The following is an 18640-nucleotide window of genomic DNA, read 5'->3' on the forward strand; positions in this document are numbered from 1 at the left end:
ACAAGGTTTAAAAACATTCAAACATCCGGCTCATGATGTTTGGGGTTTTTCTTCATCCAGAAAGGAGAAGCAGAGAGGGCTGCCAACCTCACCAAAACAAAGAGTATCACGTTTCGAGAATCCTGATTTGGCTGCTTTCACACTGGTGACCTTATTATTCCGAAATCCACTCTATGGCTCTAGTAATGCCCTGGATTGAAACCATGGTAACATATAAATTGACTGGAGGGCTCTCAGAGCTCCTCCCTCCACAGAGTGGCACCTTGAGGAATTTCTCCCCACCCCTTTTTTTTTTTTTTTTTTTTTTTTTTTTTACGGTACTACCCACAGACTAACAGCCTTTCCTGCAGATCCCTTGGATTTAATTCCACAATGTCTCTGCAAGTCCATTAGAACCTAAGACATTAAGCAGGTTGTATTATTTCAGCCCCTCCTCAATCTTCTTCAGAGGCAATATTGGATAAGAACATAGACACTAGCAATCTCTCTGAATTTTGATCCCAGTTCAACCATTTACTATTAAATAATAGGATGATCTTCAGCAAATAAGTTTTCCATTGCTCATTTTCCTCATTCATAACCCCATACCTTTGTTGTGAAGACTGAACGATTATGTGTAAAGTGCTTACAACTGTGACAGGTACATAATAAGTGCTATGAAAGTTTCAGCTGTTGGTCTTTATCACTCACTCAGGATGCAGGCTTTAGTTCCCCCTGGCTCTAAGCCTTGCCTGTTGGACAGTTTTACCCAGTCTCAGGCCCAGCTCCCAGCTCTTGGAACATCTCTTTAGATAGTCTGGATGAGGGTTCAGACAGCTAGCTACCTGGGCTATGCTTGTGCCCTTACTTGGAGGTCACGTTGTAAGAAAGCTGTAATACAATCATGTACCTCTCACATTTCCAAAAGTTTAACCACCTTGAACAATGCCCCAGATGGATGCAGAACACAAGTAACTCTCAACCGTAATTGTCTCCAAAATACACCATCATTTGCTGCCACAAGAGTGTTGCTGGATACTACTTCCCATCTCTGCATTGGAGGAACATTTGCATTGCATCTTTTCTGCCCTATTCCAACAAATGTCAACTTGACAGAGAAAAAAATTCTCATCACAAGACAATTTAGAAAGTGTTCATTGCAAATGAACTATTTCTAGGAAACAGTACTTCAGTGTCCCCGAAAACACAAGAACACCATCTTTGTGCTTTATTTTTTGTAAAAGATTTTTAATGCCTATTCCCCAATCCCCATTTGCTTTCCCATCTAGAACCATACTAACGTATTTGGTATCACTGAATTTCTATGAATTCTTATAGAATATGTAGCATTTTGTATTTTATTGTAAAGTGCACTGATTTATAACCTAATAATCAATGAAGTTTATTGAGTCACACAGATTGTTATTGTCACTTTTAAGTTCTCAACAGTGTTCTTATAATATATGCGTGTTATTTTGTCTACCTGTCATTTGTTGCTTTTAATTACTCCAGAATACTCCAGAGTATGTGCCTACTGCATTTTTACCTAACCACTCAATGCTTGCCATATACAAAAATATTAACATCCAATAGTTAACCTCATATTCCATTAGCCTCATCTAAAGTCACAGCGATTCTGGTTAACTCAGCAAGAGAACGTTTTCCCTCCAATCTTTTATGTAAGAGTTTTCCACCTGAATTATCGAGACAAATAATTCTTTCACTTTCTAGTAAAGATGCACCTAGAGAAATCAGCATTTTTTTGTTTTGAAATCTGATTGTTGGCAACCAACATGTTTTCTTGATAAAAGTAAATATCTTTCAGAGACACTGAACAACATAAAACACAGACATCTTAAAAGCTTTGTGGAGGTAGTCAGGCCATGAATAAAATCCAAATAATAACAAGCCAGCTGTGTTTTCAGTATCTGTCGGATTTTATTTAGAAAAATGTAGAAAATGCACAAGATCCAAAGGTGTTTATTCAAGTTTCTCCACTGCAGCACTATTTGGTATAACGAAATACTGGAAACAATTTAAATATATATTAATAGAAGTCTGGAGTCTAAATAAAATATAGGATTTTATGCAACCATAAAAAATGAAGTACTTCTGTAAGTACTGACACAGAAACATCTTAAAAATACATTACTAGCAAAAAAGTCAAGCCACTGAAGAATATTTTTCATATGACCCAATTTTTGTTAAAAAAAAATTAAGGAAATATGCATATATAATAACGTGTCTATATACAGGATTGCATGTGCTAGAAAATATCTGAAGAGATTTCAGACTTCACAGAGGAATAGCAAGGTCTAAGGGAAGGAGAAAAAAATATTTAACTTTTAATCATTACCCTTCAGTACAATTTACATATTTTTATGTATCTACAACCAATATGTGCTAATTTCATACTGAACTTTTCTAAACATAAGAAAAATAAAATGTGATGGGTAAGCCTGGCTTTTGAGGTAGGTTGGAGGTATGGTTTTACTTACAAATGGGAGTAATGAAGGAGCCGACCTAGTCCTAGAGTCATTCAGGAGAGGAGAGGCAGCTGTTAAAAAAAAAAAAAAAAGGATGTGAAGAGCAGGTCAAGGAATCAGCCTTATCCCAAGTCGCTTATAAAACGGCAACGTACAATCAAAATAACTTCATTGTTTCCCTGTTGACACATCACTTGCAAAGGTGTGTGTGTGTGTTTTATTGCAATGGAAAAGAGAACAAAAATGTTTTCATTTAAAAAGAAGCCGGAATATTCATTAACTGGAGGAGTTGTGGCCACTGATATTAACAATAGGTAACTAAAAAAAGAAACCAGTTAGAAATGGTTTTCAAATAGCTAAGATCATAAGAAATTAAGTTTTTTTAATTAAAAATAAATCTGAAATAACCATACATGTGCTTTTTTCCTTGCCGAAAATTATGTAAATTCAAATTTAAAATGTACTTTCATATATAAGGAGCTAATGGCATCTCGATTTTTCATAAAGATTTTCCTTTTGAACTTTGAAAATGCTGTTTCATTGCTCAATGTTTCAAAATGAGTTATAGAAATTATTTTTAGTTTATTTCCAAATGATCAAACATAAAAAGTGCAATCCAAAAATCGAACTTGGAGTCTTATGTTAGAATTTGACCATATTTCAATTTATGGAAACCAGGAAAAACATATAAAATTTTTAATGAAAATACGAAAAAGTTAAAATACAGGCCACTCATTCTACCAGAAGTGCTTTTACTCTTAAGAAATACTAATTGTTATTTTTCCTAATGCAGGTAGCAGATTGTTGCTTTGAACTTGAGAATTAAACATTTGATTTTGCTACTGTGTAACCAAAACAGTTGCCCAGTAAAAAAAATTTATCTTAAATATCTGGGAACACTATAACAGAAAATGACAGACTAACAGGTAAATATATTGATCATATCCATGGCAAATAAAAACAACAATAACAACAACCCCCCCCAAATGTGATGATGTGTTCTCCTACTCCAAGATGCTTTACATTGTTAGATGTAAACAATCTATATTTCATTTTGAGACAATGATTTTAAATTCTGAACTTTTCACATATAAAAATATTAATGTTACATATTATATACTCATTTCTCTTGTTTTTCTTTGCTCATCAGAATAGTTCATAAAATGTAAATAAGAAAAAAATATAATATAGAAGAGATTCTAGATATTTGCACTCAATCTTGCTTTCCTGCCAGCTTTTACCAGAAGTAAGGCAGCAAGCAGAAGGAAATATTTATGATGTTATACTCCCTCTAGTGGGCACTTTTTAAACGGAAAGTTCAGCAACTTCCCTGCAGGCGCCAGTGCATTTTGAGTTTCAGGATTTTCACCATTCTAAATGGGAAGGGTCTTCGCAGTTTGTCTTGTGTTGGAGCAATTCTAGAGTAAGTCAGCTTATGATTTACCTAAGTGTCGTTCCCTCAGGAAAGGTACTGTTTCTATATTAGTATAACTATTGTTAGGAAATTACGTTTATAACAAACCCAAATTCCACTCTTTGTACCATGTAATTCGTGGGCCTCATGAAGAAACTGGGAAGAGTATACTCTCTTTCCCATTCTGCCAATCCTCATGGTATATTTCTAAAATATCTCAGAATGAGAGAAAATACTAAAAATGTGAAAATCAGTAACAATAAGAAGCCATTTTAAACTAGATTGTTTCAGGCAGGGGCAACAAAATAAGAATGCATTAATAACCCATGAAATTAGAAACATCAAATGGTTATCTTCTTTGCCATTATATATGCCATTGCCCATCACAACCAAAACTAAGGGTTGAATCCAATAGACAATAGTTTGAGCATAGAAAATATGCCCCAACAATGTTTAATTCAAATTTTAAAATGTTTTTCTTTTTGTATGAAACTATATAATTAATTTCTATTTCATGGAAGATCTAGAGCAACTTATTATTTTTGCTAGCCCACAGCAGAAGAGCCCCGTGTGAAGCCTAAAAGGCCTCAGAAGACTCACTGCCCAAAGGGTGAAGCAAAATTACGTGTAAAAAATAGCAGGATTTAGTCAAAGTGACTCAAGGTATGTCTATCTTACCAGATGGTCGAATTCATCTTTCCAGTTTAAAAGGGTTCATACTACCAGGCATAGTGGCTCATGCCTGTAATCCTAGCACTTTGGGAGGCCAAGATGGGCGGATCTTCTTGAGGCCAGGAGTTCAAGACCAGCCTGGCTAACAGAGAGAAACCCCATCTCTACCAAAAATACAAAAATTAGCCAGGTGTGGTGGTGCACGCCTGTATTCCCAGCTACTTGGTGGAGGTACTAAGGCATGAGAATCGCTTGAACCCCGGAGGCTGAGGTTGCAGTGAGCCCAGATTGCACCACTGCACTCAGCCCGCACAATAGAGCAAGACTCTGTCTCAAAATAAATAAATAAAAGGGTTCATACTGGAGGGTCCTCAAATAATTAAAAATAGAACTATCATATAATCTAGCAACCCCACTCTGGGTATATATCCAAAGGCAATAAAATCTCCACCTTGAAGCATCATATGTACTCCCATGTTCATTACAGTGTTATTTACAATAGCCAAGATATGTAAATAACCGGTATCCATCAATGAATGAATGAAGACAATATGGTATGTGTACACAATGGAATATTATTCATCATTCAAAAAGAAGGAAATCCTGCCATTTGTGACAATGTGGATGGACCTGGAGGACATTATACTAAGTGAAAATAAGCCAGAATGGAAAGAAAAATACTGCATGATCTTACTTATATATGGAATTAAAAAAAAAAAGTTTAACTCATAAAAACAGAGTAGATGAGTGGTTACCAGTGGTCAGGCAGGGGTGGGGGACAAGGATACATTAGTCAAAAGTCACAAACTTGCCATTATGAGTATTTCTGGAGGCCTAATGTACACTGTACTGACTGTAGTTAATAATATTGTTACTAATATTACTTTTGCATCAACCTAATATATACTTAATATTTGCTAAGTGAGTAGATCTTAAGTCTTCTTTCCATACACACAAAAGGTAAATTTCTGAAGTGATACAGATGTTAATTAACTTGATTGCAGTAATCATTTCACAATGTATCTCACAACATCACATTGTACACTTTCAACATATACAACTTTTGTCATTTATACCTCAAAAAAGCTGAAAAATAGGATAAAGCCTTTTTTTCCCTCAAATTCCTACTATTATATACCCTTTGAGCAGAAAAATTTTCCTGTCTCTGAGCTGGCACAGAACCTACAACTAAGTTGATACTTAAGCCCTGCTTATTGTTGATGAAGATGAAGCCCCAGATTGAATGCTTGGGCTTGCCAACATTTATTAATTCCCATTTGCACCATATGACAATTATTGCCTTTTGGATTATCTGCTGCTGAAAGAAGTGTTTTTGTGGGAAGAGGGAGTCAGGAAAGGTATGGAGATCCATGTGATCCTGGACAAGCCTTGTGGTGTGTGACAGTGGGGAAATCTTGGCAAGCAGAACATTATCAACATAAGATGAGATGGTATTTGAGAAAGAGTGGTAGAGATACCAAAGATACAAACCTATCAAGGGCCAGGTCAGATCTACTATGCCACAGAAAAGAAAGCTTAACCTTTTTTGAAAGCATAGTGCTACCTATGCCAGAGAATTACAGGACTTTCTGGCAGTAATTCTATCTGCCCTGGTCTCCTCAGAAGCATGACTTTGTAAAATCATTGCACAATTATTAAGGGGTGGAGTCGTGAGGCAGGGGAGAGGTATCAGGACAGTGACCACTACATGGCAGCAAATACACTTGTAGATGGGGTTGCTTGGGCAACTATTGAAGATTGTACAACTAAACAACAACGTAAGTGCACCAAGCAATCTAAGGCAACATTTCTCACAGTGTGGCCTTGGATCAAAACTTTAACATTGACCTGCAATTTTTATAAATACTTTTAGCCCAAAGGCTACTCAATCTGTATTCCTACGGGGGCCACCTGATAAGCAACATATTTAACAAACTTATCAGCTGATTTTCTGTATAGAAAAGTATGAATATATGAATTATAGCACCAAGAACATTTTCCATGTGGTGGGAGGGAATGGTGGTATGGGAAACTTCAGGCTTTAAAATATCAGCCATCATGAGGGAAATCATGTATAAATCTTTACAAATCTCTTAAAAATTCACATCTGAAGACTAATATACCATTCCTCAATTTTATTTTCCTTCTGTGTGGAAAAAGAATTTTTCTTCTTTGAGCACTAGATTACATAAGTCGGCTAACATTTAGAGGCCATATTGAAAAAATATTTATCTTTAAATTCTAGAACCATCTTGAGCTTAGGGAAATTACACTCTGAGAAGCCCAGGGCAAAACTGAGACCAGCTAAAGTGGCAGCAGCTTTAGATCCTTTTGGTTAAGTGAGAATATGTGCCAATAAATGGTAAAGATGGATGTATCCATGCATTACTTCATCCACCCATATATTGAGCAACTACTATGTTTAATGACATGAATACCAAGATAAATGGTGACATTAGCATTTGTTGTGCTTCCAAAAAAATAACATGGTGAAAAATTAAAAACGTAATGTGAGAACTTTCCATCCTAGATTTTACTGTCAGGTTGATATATTAAAACACATTAAGTATTCTAGTTAAGTGAAAAAAAAAAAAATCCATAAGGACAACCAGTTAGAGGTTTAGAGATAGGTTTCAATTATTCATGGGTTAACAGAAAGAAAACAGCCAAAAACTAGTGGCTCACACTTGTAATCCCAGCGCTTTGGGAGGCCAAGGCAAGAGGATCACTTGAGGGCAGGAGTTAGAGACCAGCCTGGGGACCATAGCATGACCCAGCCTCTACAAAAAGTTTAAAAATTATTCAAGCATGATAGCACGTGCCTGTAGCTAGGAGCTGCTCAGGTGGCTGAGGGGGCAGGATCACTTGTGCCTAGGAGTTCGTAGTTACAGTGAGCTATGATAGCACCTCTGCACTCCAGCCTAGGAGATAGAATAAAACTCTGTCTCAAAAATAAACTTTTTTTTTCTATAGAAAAGATGTATTTAAATGTTCATTTTAGAGTATCAGTTTATTGACCTATTCAGCTGATGGTATTTAAATGCAGTCATAGTTAGTATCCCTGGACTTCTCTGTACAAATCCAGCATATTCTCAGGAGTAGCCAACTGTGAGATCTATTTCCATGAATTTCTGCATCTGGGGGCTTGACTGTGAATATGTGTTAACTACATCATACCCCCTACACCACCACATACCTGACAGTCAGTATGCTTATCAGTGATACTACAGAGACTGCAAACCGGGTCTTACAGTACCATAATCTCATGGTAACATTTTTTTTTTTTTTTTTTCTTGAGACAGAGTCTTGCTCTGTCGCCCAGGCTGGAGTGCAGTGGCCAGATCTCAGCTCACTGCAAGTTCCGCCTCCCGGGTTTACACCATTCTCCTGCCTCAGCCTCCCGAGTAGCTGGGACTACAGGCACCTGTCACCTCGCCCGGCTAGTTTTTTTGTTTTAGTAGAGACGGGGTTTCACCGTGTTAGCCAGGATGATCTCAATCTCCTGACCTAGTGATCCGCTCGTCTCGGCCTCCCAAAGTGCTGGGATTACAGGCTTGAGCCACCGTGCCCAGCCTCATGGAAACATTTTAAAGTATCATTCTCTTAGCAGGTTGCAAGGTGGTTCAGTAGTTTTCTGTCATTGAAAAGCAACAGAAAGTTCCTCCTAACAAATATCATGCACCTCAGAGAATAAACAGCAATAACGTGAACAACGTGATAAATAAAATATACTCTCTGTTCTTAAGGTGGTCATCTGCAAGGGCCTGAAAAGGTTACATAAACTTATGCTTTTATTTTCTAATTATATTCATAATAAAGCTGGAAGAGTATTGACTCAGACTTTTTTTGGCTATAAAAGGAGCATTTCCAAATTGGAAAGATCGTTCTGCAATATATTTACATATAAATATCTGATGTACATTTAAATCCAGTTCTACTTAGAAATTGTCAGTATCTTGACATCTAAACTCTCTCCCACTTCTCCACTACAGATCAATTAACTATGCTTCCTACTCAATCCCTTCAACCTACTTTATCCTAAAAAATCTACATACTATGAGTCTGAACGTGGATGTCTTTACGTCTGTAACACCAGTGGCTATGGCCTTTCTATCTCACTAGTAAAACTATGAGCAAAATCACCTCTACTACTTTGAGAACATATCCATATGCCATTTTAAATACCTACATAATCTACCCAGAGACTATGGCAATCTTCAGGAAAAAGAAAGTTTATCTTTTGAAACCTCTTCCCTATTATTAACTCTTACCACAGTTCTAATTGCCATGGCCTGCCCTCCTTGCCATGCTATAGAAGTACAGTTCTTTAACCATGACCTTCTTTCCCTGCTATACAGGGGTAGGGAGGGATTAGAAAAGTAATTCTCAAGGGAATAAGGAGCACAAGGAAGGGAATGGTAGGCAGTTTGCATGCTTAGTACTATAATTTAATATATTGAAAAAATATTCTCATAAGAACTTCAGAAAGCAAACTTCAAAACTTCTTTGCTGGTATTAGTTTTTTTTATTATTGCCCTAACAAATTACCACAAACCTGGTGGCTTAAAACAACACAAATTCAATTAAATATCTATCATACTATTTGAAGTATACCTACTGCACCACTAAGCCATTGTGAAAAACTATAGAGAAAGCAATTGAATACCATTTGGGTGGGTTTCGTTCATATTTTTGATGGTTGTTAACTCGTTTCATTTTCTCCTTGTGCTAAACTAAAAATTTCTCAGAGAGACATTACAAATAAAATTCAGTGGTCATAAATGTGAATGACTACAGAAATCAAGCAATACTGAGTGAAGAAGGCAGAGTGTGTTACCTCAAGTGGTAAAGGGGCCTGAGAAAAATAAGTGTGCCTGTATTAGTCCATTCTCACACCACTATAAGAACTGCCTGAGACTGGGTAATTTATAAAGGAAAGAGGTTTAATTGACTCACAGTCAGCATGGCTGGGAAGGTCTCAGGAAAGTTACAATCATGGCGGAGAGCAAAGCTAGGCACCTTCTTCACAAGGCGGCAAGAAGGAGACGTGCTGAGTAAAGCAGGGAAGAACCCCTTATAAAACCGTCAGTCTCGTGAGAACTCACTATCATGAGAACAGACTGGGGGGAAACCACACCTGTGACTCAATTGCCTCCACCTGGTCTGTGATTCAATTACCTCCACCTGGTCTCTCCCTTGACCTGTGGGGATTATGGGGATTACAATTCAAGATGAGATTTGGATGGGGACAAAAAACCTGACCATATCAGTGCCCCTTCTTAAAAGGCTAGCTACTCTTCAGGTTGAGGTCACTTGCCTTGAAGGAAAAAGATTCTTTGGCTGGGCGCAGTGGCTCACACCTGTACTCCCAGCACTTTGAGAGGCAAAGGTGGAAGGATTGCTGGATATCAGGAGTCTGAGACCAGCCTGGCAACATGGCAAAACCTCGTCTCTATAAAAAATACAAAAATTAGCCAGGTGTAATGACAGGCTCCTGTAGTCCTAGACACTTGGGAGCCTGAGGTGGAAGGATCATTTGAGCTCCAGGAGGTTGAGGCTTCAGTGAGCTGAGTTCACACCACTGCACTCTAGCCTGGGTGACAGAGCAGACCGTGTTTCAATAAAAGAAAAAAGCCCTTCATTGCTAGATGGCTGCATTTTTATAATGAAATGCCCCAATTTGCAAATGTAGGCACCTATTTTGTATTTTTAATACAGATCTAACAACAGATCTGTGGGCTAAATCCAGCTGGAGGGCTTCTAATTCTTATAAAGCTAAATGTTACAAACTTCTGTCACTTAACATAATAATGCTCTTACATGAGAGAGAGAAAAGACATAGTCATGTATTAAGAGTTGGACTAACCAGCACTATTACTTGAGTTAATATTTTCAAGTATTTCTCCATTTTTTTATTTTATATTAGTCATAAACTACTATTACTATCAAAGCATAAGTCAAATTCTTTCAAAAACAATCTTGATATGAAACAGAGGAAAGATTTTACCACAATAAGATCATTCTGGTCACTGCTGGGAGCCTGAAGATCAAGAGACATTAATAAGCAAATGCTGAATGCGTTGCTTTAAATGCCAATAAAGCCCAAGAGTAAGCATAATTCACAACTTCTGTGACAGAACATCTGAAAACACGCACACATATAACACATCAATGTATGCATATGTTTAGATGTATACAGATTTTGTTGCCCTGCTGAATACATCTCAGTGGACATGCTGAAGTCCAAAGACAAAAACCCATTCTACCACCAGGTGGAGCTTAGTTTCCATTAAAGCAGGAGATATACAAAGAGGATTTCCAGTGCTTGTTTGAATTCTTTGTGTCCCTCAGGAAAGACCTGAAGAAAAAAGGTGAACCTCAAAGGAGAGTGTGTGTTTTAAAAGCCTGTCACAAGTGCCAGTTACCACAGACCTTTAAGTATTTTTCATCAGTACTCATTTGATCAGGCGCTAGGGGACCACTCATGAATGGCTTGACAACTGACTTCCTTCCTTTCTGTTCTTTTCCCTTTCTTTGTATGAGAATGTTAAATTCCTATACATTTAAGTGCCTGACTTTAAATAAAAATTACGGATTATCACAATAACAGAGCCTAAGAAGTAAAATTACCAAAACAAATCGCCTATATTATGTAAACATTGACTCTAATTCACACAGCAGAACATGTATTTGCCATTAGATGAAACGAAATACAGTACAGAAAGCATCTAGGTGCAGCGCCTGAAATAAGAGTCAGCTGGTAGCAAAAGTGTCTTCCACTATATTCTCAAAGAAGATAACCATAATGATTCAGTCCTACCAAATCAACATTTGCATATATATGAATGTCATTGTGTGTTCAAATATGGCAGGGCCTTGCAGAAGAGCTTGTGGTAAACCAAGATATGTTGCTTGTTCTTAAATTGAGGAGAAATGATGCTACATTTAATTAGTATATCGCAAGTCAGTATATCCCATACAGTATGATTTGTGAGTTTACGGCCTTTAAATATCAAAATAATGGAAAGGTCCGAGAAGGTATGCTAGTTGAGCAGCAACAGGAATAAATACTGTAGGAAGCATGGGAATTGAATAAACAGAGGGCAGGTGATGTGTTCCCAGTAAGAGCAAGGCCATCAAAGTGTAACAGCAAGAAGGGGATGCGTGGGTATATGGTCAGGAAGGCAACTGGTCTGATTCTACTGAAGGTGCAGGACTAATGTTGGCCTAATAGGTAGGACTAGAATGCAAATAGAGAGGTGGACTACAATGATGAAATATACAGTAAAGGAAAAATGATGGATTTACTTGCTAGAGAAATAAGTAGAGAGTTACTGAAGGTCGTGGAATAGGAATGTAGAGTGAGAAGAACATTATTTGTGGAGCTTAGGAAGGGAAAATAATGGGGGAGGCTCATTTAGTACTGATTCTGCATTTCTAACTTCTTTTATACTTGTCACCAACATTTATTCTTCTAGATTCAAAGAAAATAAAGAACATCTGTATGCCATCGATATGCCCTCTTAAGTTGTCTAGTGTTAAAATACTCTAAGTTCTATAATAAAATATGACATAAGTCTAAAGAAGAAACAAATGTGTGTAAAAAGATAACAGCAGGCCACATCAGACAGCAACAGCATATTCAAGGACATAAGGCAAAAAAGACAGTGCTGATCAGGAAATGGAGAGTGGTTTGCTGGGGTGTGAAGCACGTAGGGCGTGAGTGGCTTGTGATGAGTGTGTAGATGGAAGTGATGGAAGGAGAAGTGAAGAAGCCAACTTAGATTTGAGGGATAGCTCAAAGAGAACTAGGTGGTTGGATAGGGAAGAAGGAAAATAGAAAAGGGTCCAAAACTCCAAAAGCAGGAGTGCAAGAGTGAGCACCAGTAACATCAACAAAGACAAGAATGTGGAGAACAAGTCAAGCTTGGGGGAGAAAACATAGTCTGTTTCTAACTGAAAAGATGCACAGATATAAACATGTTTTTCAGTAGACAAAGATACAGGATTGGAGGTCATGCAATAGTCATTGGGAGGCAGCATGGGTCTGGGAGGGAAGAGAAAACTGCACTGAAAAGAGAGGCATTCATAATCTGTACCTCTCATTTACCACTCAATATAGAGAAGGCAGGACCACTTTGATTATTCATTTATTTTGTCCTGTTCTTTTTCCTCCCAATTCTACTGAAAAGCTTGTAGCCTGGTTTTACAGTTCTTTGCTTCAGAGATTTCAGAAGGAAGGTGATATGGTTTGGCTGTGTCCCCATCCAAATCTCATCTTGAATTGTAGCTCCCAGAATTCCCATGTGTCATGGGAGGGACCCAGTGGGAAGTAATTAAATCATGGGGGCAGGTCTTTCCCCTGCCATTCTCATGATTGTGAATAAGTCTCACAGATCTGATGGTTTTATAAAAGGGAAGTTCCAGAACAAGCTCTCTTACCTACCATGATGCTCCTCCTTAGCCTTCTACCATGATTGTGAGGCCCCCCCAGCCATGTGGAAGTGTCAGTCCATTACACCTCTTTTTTTCTTTTCCTTTTTTTTTTTTTTTTAAATAAATCCCTGTCTTGGGGACGTCTTTATTAGCATCGTTAGAACTGACTAATATAGAAGGAGAAAAGGAAGAGCCTAAATTTATAGGTGCTACTGGTTGTGGTGTAAAAGACAAAATCCATTAGATTATACAAATGATCCTTGGGTAAGGGAAATGAGGCAAGTTAATTTTAATGAAAGCTGGCATTAACCACATAGGTACAACTTAATGATTAGCCTGAAGGAGATTACATCTTAAAAGTGAACAGAGATACATAAAGAGAGCAATCTGGAATGTAATCAGCAAAGCGAAGGTGTCCACTGGTGCCATGTGAATATCAAGAGGATATGTTGCCCTCTAGGAAAGTTTAGGGAAGGAATTTTGTAGGAGTCTAAACCACACCTTGAATACTAAGGCCATAAAGAGATAGAGTATTCTCTGCACATCAGATCCTGGAAAGTTCTCTCCTCTGAGTTTCTATGACTACGTAACAATACCATTTACTTCACTCTTAGCATATACCACTTTCCATTGTCATAAATTGTGTCTTTCTCACTTTTCCAGAAAACATATCAAGGAGAATAGGAATCCTGACTTATTTCTTCTTAGAATGTCCATGTAACCTAGAGGTCTTGATCATAAGAGATGCTCAATAAATAATTAGGAACCAGGATTTGATCTGCTGCACAGTTCTCATCTTAATGACCAAGAGGCACACATCTGTTGCTAATGACACTGCCAACTGGCCTGAAGCCCATAGAAGCATGAGAATCAAAATAAAAAAAAAAAAACTGGAACACAATTGAATATGTAGACTCTAAATATATATTTTGTCACCAGATTATTTTCTTATTTTTTAGGATCACTTTTATATCCTAATTGATATGAAGCAGTGTAGGGAGAATACAAAAAATAGGGGCTTTGGGTACTGGCCATGCAACTTACTAGCGGTGTAATTTCAAGATCTTCACTTGGCTTCCATGAGGCTCAGGCTCTTCTGTAATATACGGGTAACTGTAAGTTCTCAAGAAAGTTACATCAGATAATGAGAAAATTATTTGGTAAAAAGTAAGACACAACTTACTGGTAATTATCAATAAATAACTCATTTGTCTCCAAGATCCTTTTTTACTGTAATAAAGATCACAGAGGTTTTATAAAGAAAAAAGCAGAGTCTGTCTTTTACATACATTGCCCATGCTTGTGTTCCTTGGTGAAATCGTATGAATTTATTCAAGTCAAAAAATATTTCCCCCAGTTAAATACACTTTTGAAAAAAATCATTTTTTTAAGTTACAATGTTACAGTTGACTGTGGCTACTCCAGACTTAGGGAAATGTATCAATACCCACACTATTTTGTGTTTAACTTGTTGGACACATGAGCATTTTTCTTGAAGAGAATGGATGATAGTGGTATCACCCATTCTAGGAGTATCTAATCTTCATATAACCAATAAGGCGCATCCTTTGGATGGGGGTAGCTATTGCTTGCCCTCTGGTTTAGGAGTAGTTGGGGTCAAACATCCAGTGATCTGAAGTGCTTCTGATAGGCAGATGGAGACAGGCCTGAAATGAGTGGCAAAGCCACCTTTGCTTCTGATTGTAGTACATGTTTCTGTTGTCCAGAAAGATTATTGAAGTTTCAGGGAAAGTCTAGCCTCTACCTCCTTCAATTGCATGCATCTGAGATCAAGCTGGAAGAGGATTCCAAACTGATACCTTCAATGCAAGGAAAGGATAGTTAAGACTGGAGGCAGCAGTGCCAGGCAGAGTGGCTTTCTCATGAGGATTATCAGCATCAGGGGTAACAGCATGGTGACAAGATGAAAAATTAAAGGTATAAGAAATCGAGGGGCTTATTCTAGAGCATGCATAAAATTGCTAAGAATAACTTGAGTCAGGTTAATATCTAGCAGTAATAATGTGGGCTGATGTTACAATAATTTGGGTTAAAAAAATGAAAGTGTAATCTCATTTTTATGTCACAGGCTTTTTATGTTGTCAGGCTGCCAACGTAAAAGATATGCCATTGCTTTAAAAATGTATTTAACCTGCATTGCCAATGCGCATTGTTAATTGTGCATGTATCATTATTAGGTATAAACATGTATTTTTTATGTATACATATGCACCAGATATATTCATTTACTCTGTTTTCCTGCTTTGCCAAATCAGTGGCACCCAGTCTCTAGAAGTTATTGTATATGCATGCAAACCACAAACTCACAATGAAATTGTTTTCCAACTCTTTCCAGAAAGTGTTCACAAAAAATACACTTTTCCTTCTCTACACTCACACGAAAATTAATGGACATGTCATACTGGTAAAATAAAACTTTTGTATTATCTTTCTTAAGAGGGAGTTTTACATTTAAGTTGTAGCCCTGGGTCAAAGGTAATAAAACGACCAGAGAACACCACATTACTTTGCATCTTTTCGAACACAGTTTTATTTATTTATTTATTTATTTATTTATTTATTTATTTTTTTATTATACTTTAAGTTCTAGGGTACATGTGCATAACGTGCAGGTTTGTTACATATGTCTACTTATGCCATGTTGGTGTGCTGCACCCATCAACTCGTCAGCACCCATCAATTCATCATTTATATCATGTATAACTCCCCAATGCAATCCCTCCCTCCTCCCCCCTCCCCATGATAGGCCCCAGTGTGTGATGTTCCCCTTCCTGAGTCCAAGTGATCTCATTGTTTTTAGTTCACAGGCTGAGACTGATAGTGTCAAGAAGAGAGTATATTAAAAAAGCTCTTGGAGGAAAATCTCCAGTCTTTCAAACTATACCTTACCTTACTGTATTCATTGATTTATGTAAATATATAGATTAATAATAAAAATAAGTAATTTGCATATTTTAAATATGTAATAGGGTTTGAGAATATAAGTATATTCTAAGTTGAATAGTTGTTTGATATTAAGCAACAATTAAAAGTTAGGAAAATGAAAATTCTCTTTAGGCAACATATATAGGCTTGGGAAGGAGTGACATTATGCATAACGTCATGATTAACCCAAATCTTTTAATATTCATTAAGATTCCCAAACCAGAGCCAAGAATAGTTGGTCTATAGTTGCTTCTCCTGGCTATCTTATTATAACATACTGCATTTATCTTCATTTATCTTAAATTCCTGTATTATAGCAGAACTTACAGATATTCCCACTGGGATCCTCAAACTCTTAATTTGTTTACATATTTTGGCTTCTTTCCAGATTTATGTGAATAGTAACTGATCCAAGAAACAAACAGGCGGAAATGTCTTTGAATAACATTCTTTTACCATTGGGTCATACATACCTCCATTCAGTAAAACAGGCAACTGAATTCCTGAACTGGGTAGTTCAATAATACATTTTTGAAATTCAGGTGGGATTAAAGAGAATGATCTTCTATTCAAACAAGAAAAGAAAAAAGAACTATGAACTTAACAAGGTCTTAAAAACACACACAGGATGGAAAAAAATCCTCCAAACTATTGAAGAAAATTAGTAACACAGATTTTATCATCTATTTCCTCATCCTCAAAGGGATGTTTTGTTATCCACTTAGACTGAAGAGCTTGCTTTCAACCAAATTAAGAGCTCAGATGTTAAGAATAGAAAAGGAAAAAAAAATAGAAATAAAAACCTGACATACCAATAAACCAACCAATTTCAATAGCCCACTTTATAATGAGGTAGAACAAAGAACATAATGGATAGCGCCAAATGGCAAAGCTCCAGAAAACTCATTCAGTTAATCTTACTAGATGCTTTGCCAAACCTTATCCAAATAACACAATTATTACAGTCTGTAGACTAGTGGAAATTCTTACAAAATTGGCCTCTATCTAGAATCTCAAATCATGTCTCCAACTCGAGTCAAAACCATCTCTACGATTGTCTTATTGAAGCTTTTGCCTCTGGGCTTAACTGCAATTTTGCAAAATGGAAAATAAGTGAATGCATCCAGGTAAAATTCTGGATATAGATTTAAATCGAGTTTTTTAATCCTTAAGAACAGTCCTTCCTATATGTGATACAATTCCCTAAAAAATTATCCAGAGTAGATGGGCTATTGGTCCAAAATTGTCCTACATTAGAAATTCTGGAATTCCAGTTTGGCTTCCAGTGCGCCCAGCGATCACAAGTTCTTAATCTCTGCATCTGCCTTTTTGTAACTGTCATATCAAGAGGTTGATACAGACCTACCTCGTAGAGATCTTGCAAGGACTAATTAAGGTTAAATTGAAAGAAAAAAATGCATTTGACAAGCCAGGCTTCATCAATGCAGCTAAACAGATTCAGATGTTTTAACAACTGTTCAGATTATTTGGTAGCATCCTAACTAGAGAATTAATTTGCATAATACATCTCAGCTGTGAAGACATTGTTACACGCATCCAATGTTTCAGATAAGGGAAAAACCACCTGGCTCCACTCTGGCCTCTCATCAAACTAGGCACCATTCACCCCAAAATTTTCCTGTTGACCAAACATTGGTGAACATATGTGATTAGGAGAATCCCAAGACAAAGAAAGACTTTATACTTTCTCATTCCTAGGTACTTCTCTGAACCTTTCTTTCTCTTGTAAGGATAAATAGAATTCAACTCTCTTTCATGTCTTGCTGTGTTGCTGAGGCACAAATGTCTACCTGCATCTCTTGTCCATCAAGAAAGTGCTTGCTTCTGTTTTCATCTTCCACTTTCAATATCCAAGTGTATCTCATCATTCATTGCCTGAGGAAATCCCAACAACTTTACAGCTCAAAGAGATAACACTGATAATAATCTTATGTACATCAACAGTCTTCATTGGTTTCACCAGCACATACAGATCCAAGGATGTTCTAAAATATGTCTTTTGGGCATGGAGATGGGGAAAGGAAGAGTACTGAAACACTGAAAAGTAATGGGCTTTACCCATTTTATTTCTCTTGTTATTAAATTTAAAAAAAGTCTCATTTTTGAGAGTCATTTGTTTAAGAGATCTGAAAATAGTATGTTTTTAAATATTGCATAGCATACTGCTCACAAATACAGGTTCTGGGGCTCAATAACCAAATTTGAATCTCTTTCCTCCCACTTGCTGCTTGGCTGACTCTGAATATCTGAATAAGTTATTCAAAATGTATGCGCCTTGGTTTCCACAACTTTTTTTTTTTTTTTTTTTTTGAGACAGTCTTGCTCTGTTGCCCAGGTTGGAGTGCAGTTGTGCAATCTCGGCTCACTACAACCTCCGCCTCCCAGGTTCAAGCAATTCTCCTGCCTCAGCCTCCTAAGTAGATGGGACTACAGGCGTGCACCACTATACCCAGCTAATTATTGTATTTTTAGTAGAGACAGGGTTTCACCACGTTGGTCAGGCTGGTCTCAAACTCCTGACTTCATGATCTGCCTGCCTCGGCCTCCCGAAGTGCTGGAGTTACAGGCGTGAGCCACTGTGTCCAGCCGGTTTTGACATCTTTTAAATGGTTATAGGTGTACTACCTAGCACATAAAGTAACTATGAAGAATACAGAAGTTATGCACAAGTAAAATACTAAGAACA

General features: G+C 37.2%; 1 long non-coding RNA gene across 1 annotated transcript; it reads right to left on the reverse strand.

Moving 5' to 3' along the window:
• Positions 1-317: 317 nt before the first annotated feature.
• LOC117072953 lies at positions 318-18257 on the reverse strand. The gene is made up of 3 exons (XR_004433031.1): positions 16407-18257; positions 14032-14100; positions 318-2536 (listed from the first exon to the last, which is right to left on the reverse strand). It is a non-coding gene; the product is annotated as an uncharacterized LOC117072953 (long non-coding RNA).
• Between the last annotated feature and the right edge of the window lie 383 nt (positions 18258-18640).

The sequence above is a fragment of the Trachypithecus francoisi genome, unplaced genomic scaffold (assembly GCF_009764315.1).
Source record: "Trachypithecus francoisi isolate TF-2019V2 unplaced genomic scaffold, Tfra_2.0 Lachesis_group4, whole genome shotgun sequence".
In the NCBI taxonomy this organism is placed as follows: domain Eukaryota; kingdom Metazoa; phylum Chordata; class Mammalia; order Primates; family Cercopithecidae; genus Trachypithecus; species Trachypithecus francoisi.